Source organism: Diuraphis noxia, unplaced genomic scaffold (assembly GCF_037042655.1).
Source record: "Diuraphis noxia isolate RWA-SAM2 unplaced genomic scaffold, SU_Dnox_SAM2 contig0003, whole genome shotgun sequence".
Taxonomy (NCBI): Eukaryota; Metazoa; Arthropoda; class Insecta; order Hemiptera; family Aphididae; genus Diuraphis; species Diuraphis noxia.
The window spans coordinates 17,157,568-17,164,865 of NW_028301713.1; the positions used below are offsets into that span (position 1 = coordinate 17,157,568).

The window sequence follows — 7,298 nt, forward strand, 5'->3', positions numbered from 1 at the left end:
TAAAACTTACAGATTAAGCTGATTTAATATTATTTCAACGAAAACAATATTATTTTTATTGATGTCAAATTGTTGTCTAAAATAATTAATAAAACGAACCATAATATTTTATTTAAATACAAGTATTTATATTATGTTAAAAATCCTTTTAAAAAATATTTAGAATACTTAAACAAAATACTTTAAAAATATTGTATTTAGAATACCAAAAAATACTTCAAAAAGTATTTTAATACAAGTATTCTAATACTTGTTCGAATACTATACAAGACTGTGTATATCTATGATAATTTAAGGTATTATGAATTATGATAACTACATGCAATGTTTTTGGAAAATGCATTTTACATAAGGAATGATTAATCAATTTTTCCAAAAACATTGCATGTAGTTATCATAATTCACAATACTTTATATTATCATAGATATACATATATCTGGTTTGAGGATAAATCGTTATCGTAACGCTATTTCGTAAAAATTTTAAATTCAAATGCACTTAAAATTTTTCCTATAATGATGCTTCGAGTTTTCTCTATAGCTACTTGAAGGAAAACTTATGGACACTAATGGAAAACTTAGTGTTGTTTTTTTAATCCTTAGTTATAAACACAAACATTTTTATGATTTTTCAACTTCAAAATTACTTGTAAATTTTCGTCTTTTCGACAGATTTCGTAAAAATTTGAAATATAAACGCTTAAAAAAAAAAATTGTGACTAACGATTTTTAATTTTTTTTAGCTACAATAAGAACAACTCATAAGGAACCTTGTATTAAATTTTCAAGTAAAAAAAAAATTCTCATAAAAATCGAAAATTTCAGTGGTCTATAAATAACTCAAAAAAAGTCAAATTAAACTGTTTATATATAACACTAGCATAAACATTTGGTGAACATTTCAAGTATTTACAGTGATTAGTTTTTGAATTACAACCATATAAAAAAATGGATTTGGTCGAAAACTGGTTTTGCATAAAAATTCCCGTTTTTCTGTCACATTTTTTTTTTTTTTTGTTTTTCTCGATTTTTTGAAAACTGTTGGGAATTGTTTACTTATGACCTGTATAATGCAACAAGGATATTCATTTTTACATCGGAAACCACCACCAAAGTTTGAAATTGGAGCATTATTTCGACTAGTTATGCTGTACACAGATACAAAAAAAACACACGTCATCATTGTAAAATCAATACATTCATCACTCCGTTCAGAATCTAGAACATTGTACGGTGGGCTATTTATACCCAACGCATTACCCAAACATAGGTAATATTCGAGTATAATGAATTTTTTATCATTATCATCGACGTTATCTGCATGGACACTGTTTTAATATCTCTTTTAATCTTCAAACCGATTTACAATTATTTGACGAATTATATTATCATTATTAAAGAACTTTAGTGTTATTTGTACTTATAATAATATAACCAATTTAATAATGGATGTACGACAATTATTAAGATATTATTAATTATATAAAATACTATACGATATTATAAATATTATTATTCCGACGTTATGTATTTTATATGAGTATGCGTTACATAACTATTTCCTTATAACAGATACATTTTAATTAAACAAGGTCGATTATAATAAGAAAAAATAAGTATACTAAAACTCAAATCATTGATTTTCTTTTAAACTGTATTTAAGAACTAAAAGTATATCATAATATTATGGTTTTAATAAAAAAAAACAATAATTAATTTTATGTATCTAACAATGTATTATTTCATTCGATTCGCTTGTTTTGCTTGATTTTACAAAATGTAAATTTTTTTTTAACAGTTTAAAAACAATGCTACTGCTAGAATATGATTATTACCTACCAATTAAAAATTCTTATGTTGTGACTACCGTCTTATTACTACTCGTGTTATCGTTAATATTATTTTTGTTTGGAATTTAGGTAATTATGTCACAAATAAAAAAGTAGGTCACAAAGAAATAGTTGCGCTGTGCACCGTCTGACGTCTTCGCCATGTTCGACCAAGTACAGATAGGTAGAAAATTTCCGGAGAGCTTTCAACTTGATGAATAAAAACAACGGTGGATTTCTCGATAAAAAAAAATTCGCACTACCCGGTGGTCTCTCTCGGTGCGCTAATTATTCTCGTATTACTCCACAATCATATCGAATGCAGAAACATTTTATTATCATATTATTTTGTTAACGGTATATTAAAATTATATAATACTATATTCTCTCAGGTCAAGACCCCAATGACAACCAATTGGAGGGCCTGGTAAACGAAGCTTTCGTTTCGATCGATTTCCCAGTACTGATCCACAAGATGTGATACAATACACTTTTAGGTGTTTCGACAAAAACCCTATTAATGTGAATGTGAGCTATTAATTACGATGGGAGACAAGTTTATAGACGAAGACGTATGTAATAAACGGTATATAATATTAAAATATTATTATTGTATTTCAGGGCACCTCGTGGGTTGTAGATAGAAATAGTTTAGCATAGTTATAGAGTTACGTATAGGTAATGATAAGTGGCTATAAATATTTAAAAACGTCTAACGCCACGTATGTGAATATTACTACTCGTACATACCAGTCATTTTATTATTTTACTATTTCCTGGTAAAAGGAAATTTAAATAGGTGGTAGGTTTAAATGTGTTGATCTTAACTACAGTTAATTATATAATTATATAATTGTATATTATAATATACCGCTATTGCCGAGCGTGTTTGAAGTTTTCATTAAATTGTTATTTTTTTTACATACGAAAACGTAATATTGCCTAACTACCAATTATAGTATGGCATGCATTTGAATTGGGCTTATAATATTATTTTTAGTTGATGCGAGTAGTTGATAGGTACTAACTATGCTTTAACCTGCATAGTATGTACACCATGTATAATAATATGCATAACTTTCGTTTGATGTGTGATTTAGTTTTGGTCACTATTATTATCATTTGATTTTTAAGAGTTTTTAAGAAAATTCAAGTCCTGAAAATATAAAAAAAAAATATATCTAAAATAAAATTAATAATTTATATACTTGATTTGATCTTAGTCGAAATTTTGAAGAATTATTTTTATTTTTGACTTATGACAGATTAATTAGATAATATTTCTTTCAGGCTGATGAGATTTTTTGTGAAGAACTTATTTCAAAAGGAAAGTTAAATTATATTGAATTCATATTTCATATACATATTTTTATACGGGAGACAAAAAAGAAGAATGATGGTGTTTAAATTTTATTCTGCTCACTATGTATATACATATTTTGTTACAATTTTGAGGTGAAATATGACATCTTAACTTTTTTTTAATTTAAATTTTAGATAATAAATCATAATTGCGTATAACACAAAGGAGAGTGAAGGCAATAATGTTTAGTGAAACTAAAACCTAAGTGTTTGACCACGCTCATTAGCTCATAAAATAATAATATTGTGTGTCAGACGGCGTAATGTATAGGCAATATAGGTACAGAGTTGTACGGTTAATGTAATAGATAATACAATATTATAATATTACGTGTTTGAATACATATTATTATTCGATCATTATACAAAATCATTAATTGAAAACGGCAGCCGTGATTTAAGTCCATTGTAAGATTTCGGTCTTTTTAGGGACTTACTTTACACCCGTGTGCTCAGGGGAACACTGACCACATGACCTATAAACCGCACCGCGTGTTGGCTCGAGAGTCAGGTCAGTGGAATTTATAGGTTTTTGTACACGCAGTGGTTAATGAACACCAAAGATTTTAAAAAAAGGGAAAAGAAATATTTTAAATAATAAAATTAGAATTTTAAAGGTAATTATAAGATTTATTTTACACAGGGCACTAAATTTGCATAGCAAATAATACAAAAAAAATGAATAATATTAAAAGGCACATGGCAGTTACATTTTAAATATAATATAAATTTTGCACGTGGCAAGGTGCACCAAACAGGGGAAGTAATTAATAATATAAATTTGGCACATGGCAGAATTATAAGGAAAGTAATAGAAAAATAATGCTACGGTTACCGGGGCACCTCTTAGGAAAAAACGGAGCATAAGTAAAAAAGAAGTGATAGTGATACATAATCAAAATGAAAAAGGGGAATGTTGGGGGAAAATAATACTTGTCGACTGCTGGTGGCTTGAGATGTTGGTAACCGGTAGCTGCGATGAGCTGGCCTCGTGGACCGTCGATACACCTTATACTCGTGATCAGCACGGCCCATCTGCACCGGTTACATGTAAAACGGTTGTGAATATTAGCCGCCGGGCCTTCCGACGATAGTCGACTTAGCCTATCATGGCGTCGGTGAACATCAACAGAAAGAGAAAAAACACAGGAACACCAAAATGTTGACCGCGTGGTTTTTGACGTTGACGGACGGATCGGCAGACTTGACCAGTGGGACGTGCACAAAAGTCAGTGGTCATGAAAAGAGTGTCAAGACGTCGGCAGACGGCTCGGCTTGTCGGTGACAGTTGTCGAAATGTTGATAGAGTGGGACGTGTGCAGTGTCGCTTTTTGCGGGGATTTACAATATTATTAGCTTCAGACGTCTTGTCAGCATGTACCGGTGGACGGGACCGTATCGCCGACAACACAGGTAACCACAGCATTGCTGCTGAGACACGATTGGATCATCGCAGGGAAAAACTTTTTGTGATCCATGGTGTCAAAAATGTCCGCCAGAATGAATCATTTCTAGTCTAATCCCCAAGGGGTGGCCATATCATATTAATTGTGAAGCGGAAACGGGGTAATTTCAGTGTAACCATAATATGAAAAATTAATTATTATCAATGTGCATTATACAATATTTACGGATTATTACAAAATTAATTTCTATTTATTAAATTATATTTTATTATTATATTATTTTATTTTAACCATTCATTATAATTATTATTATATTTTTCATTACATTATATCATAATAAAATTTAAAAAAAAAATGAAACTTAACATATTTTAAATATTACAAGAGTATTTATTTTTATTTAATAATTAACCTTTATTAAAAACTACATTTACTTAATAACATTAAGAAAAAGTTAATTAGTAAAGTTTAAATTAATATATATTACCATATAATGTAAAAATAATATATAACCCAGCACCTACCTACGTCCCATATTATACGTTGTAATGTCGAATAAAATATTTTTTACACAGATGTGTTCTTTTCTGTGGTTTATCCACAGATTTATAAAACAACACTTAACGCTATCTAGTGTTTAGTGGAGTTGTAAGAGGTGTACAATGGTGTTCAGTTTTGCTTCACTATCATACTAATGATTCATGCATAATGCCGTCTCTATAGTTTTATTACTCTAAGCTAATCCCTATCATCTTATCAGTTATCGTTGATAAAAATCACGATTCATGATAATATATAACAGTGTTGTGATTATATTGTGTTTTAAATTTTTGAATTTTAATTATTTATTATAATATTTTATATTATTTTATTTAATAATCATTTTCAAAAACATTAATACTTTTTGAGATAATGAGTGTTTTACACATAATGAATTACCATGTAGATATGCATTTAAGATTTATAGATAAATATTTAAAAATATAATATAAAATTATTTTTAAATACGTTTTAAAAATTTATCACAATACAATACGAAGAATAATAATTTAAAATAAGTTTCAAGTTTTAAAAAACTGTTAATACAAACATACAGTCTTCCTACAGTTATAATAATTATAATTTCAAATAAGTCAAAATAAGTCAAAAAAATAAATCATAATTAAATAATTAAATATTATTTACAAATAAGAATGATCGAACGCTGGTGTAGTACTTATAGTTAAAAATTTAGTGGAATTTTTCAACGACTCTCTAATTTGTGTACCCTCAATATTGATGATAGAGTTGATAGATGTTGATTTGGTACTTTTTTTTTTTAAATAAATCTTGGTTGCGGTTCAATTTTTCTTTTTCTTGTCAATTCTAAGTTTGATGTTTTCTTAAAATCTATTTTTTTTTCCTAACGTTGTCAATATGTTATCGCACTGTTTAATTATATTATACAGCTCGTGGCCCGACCAGGGCGGTGACAGGCACGTGCATGCCTCAACCAACGGTACGCGCGGACGTTCTCCCGACTTCGGTGGGAAAGGGCGTACGTGCGGGGCTTGTGGTCCATCGACGACACGCGGCTGATTGTTTCGCCGGGTAGCTCCAGCGGGCATCGACCGTGAACCTCCGCGGCTCTTGACTAGCGCACAGCGCTAATAGAAGGTCCGCGGTTGTAGCCGCAAGGCGCCAAACCCGGGAATCCTCGTGTTTAATTATATACATTTGATCTTCTTCATTCATATTTGCTCGACCATGCATACCAATAAGTATCATTTCTAATTTGTTCTTAATTTCTTCATTGTTTTTCATTATATTTTCATTTTGCTTCAATTTTTCTTGTTTTTGTAAAAATCCATTATCGACAGCTATATCACATGGTAATGGTAAAGACTGGTTTTCATTTTGTACTGTTTCAGAATCTGTTACAGTCTGTAGTTTAGCACATGCATGTATATGTTTACAAATGTTAAAATAAATAACATTATTCATGCAAGTACATTTATAAGTGTGTACACATATTTTACAGATATTACACCGTAATACACAATCACATGATACTGTTGTTTTTTCGACTCTATATTGAGTATGTATATCTGTCTCGGAATTAACCAACCAATTACCATTCACTTCAACAACCATGTCTGGTGTAATTTTTGTACTTTTATTGTGAGCTGCGATAAGTTGTGTTAGTTTATAAGACATTTTTTGTTTTGAAATTTTAATGATCCTTTCGAAACTTTTATCTCTCACTAATGACATTAGAGCATTAATCGATTAATCTAAACGTTTGCAGTTTTTGCCTTCTAAATAACAATATTTTATAGATTTATGAAGTGCTTCAAGGTACATGTTAGTATTAATACCAACATGTTTCCTATTGAAATAGGCCCACTTTTCTGCTCTGTGTGAATAATCTTAATCGCAACGCGCTATTGTAATAATAGGAATACCATTAAAGTAATGGTCACAGACCGATAATATGATAGTATAATTATTGTGGGGAAAGGTGTGTTCAATGAATAATTATATTAATGGAGGCCTAAAATTCTGTGACGTTACACCATATTACAGGTATATATGACATAAACAATGCATACTGTAGATATATTTTCTGCTCGGCCACATGAAAAAAACCACATTATTATAATATAACTAGAAGTTAATTTTTGTTAATGTTCAAATTTGCTCTAAAAATAAAGTATCGTTA

The 7,298-nt window shown here is 29.4% G+C and overlaps 1 pseudogene; it reads right to left on the minus strand.

The window, feature by feature from the left end:
* Positions 1-5,778: 5,778 nt before the first annotated feature.
* On the minus strand, positions 5,779-6,850 carry LOC149056879 (uncharacterized; annotated as a pseudogene).
* Between the last annotated feature and the right edge of the window lie 448 nt (positions 6,851-7,298).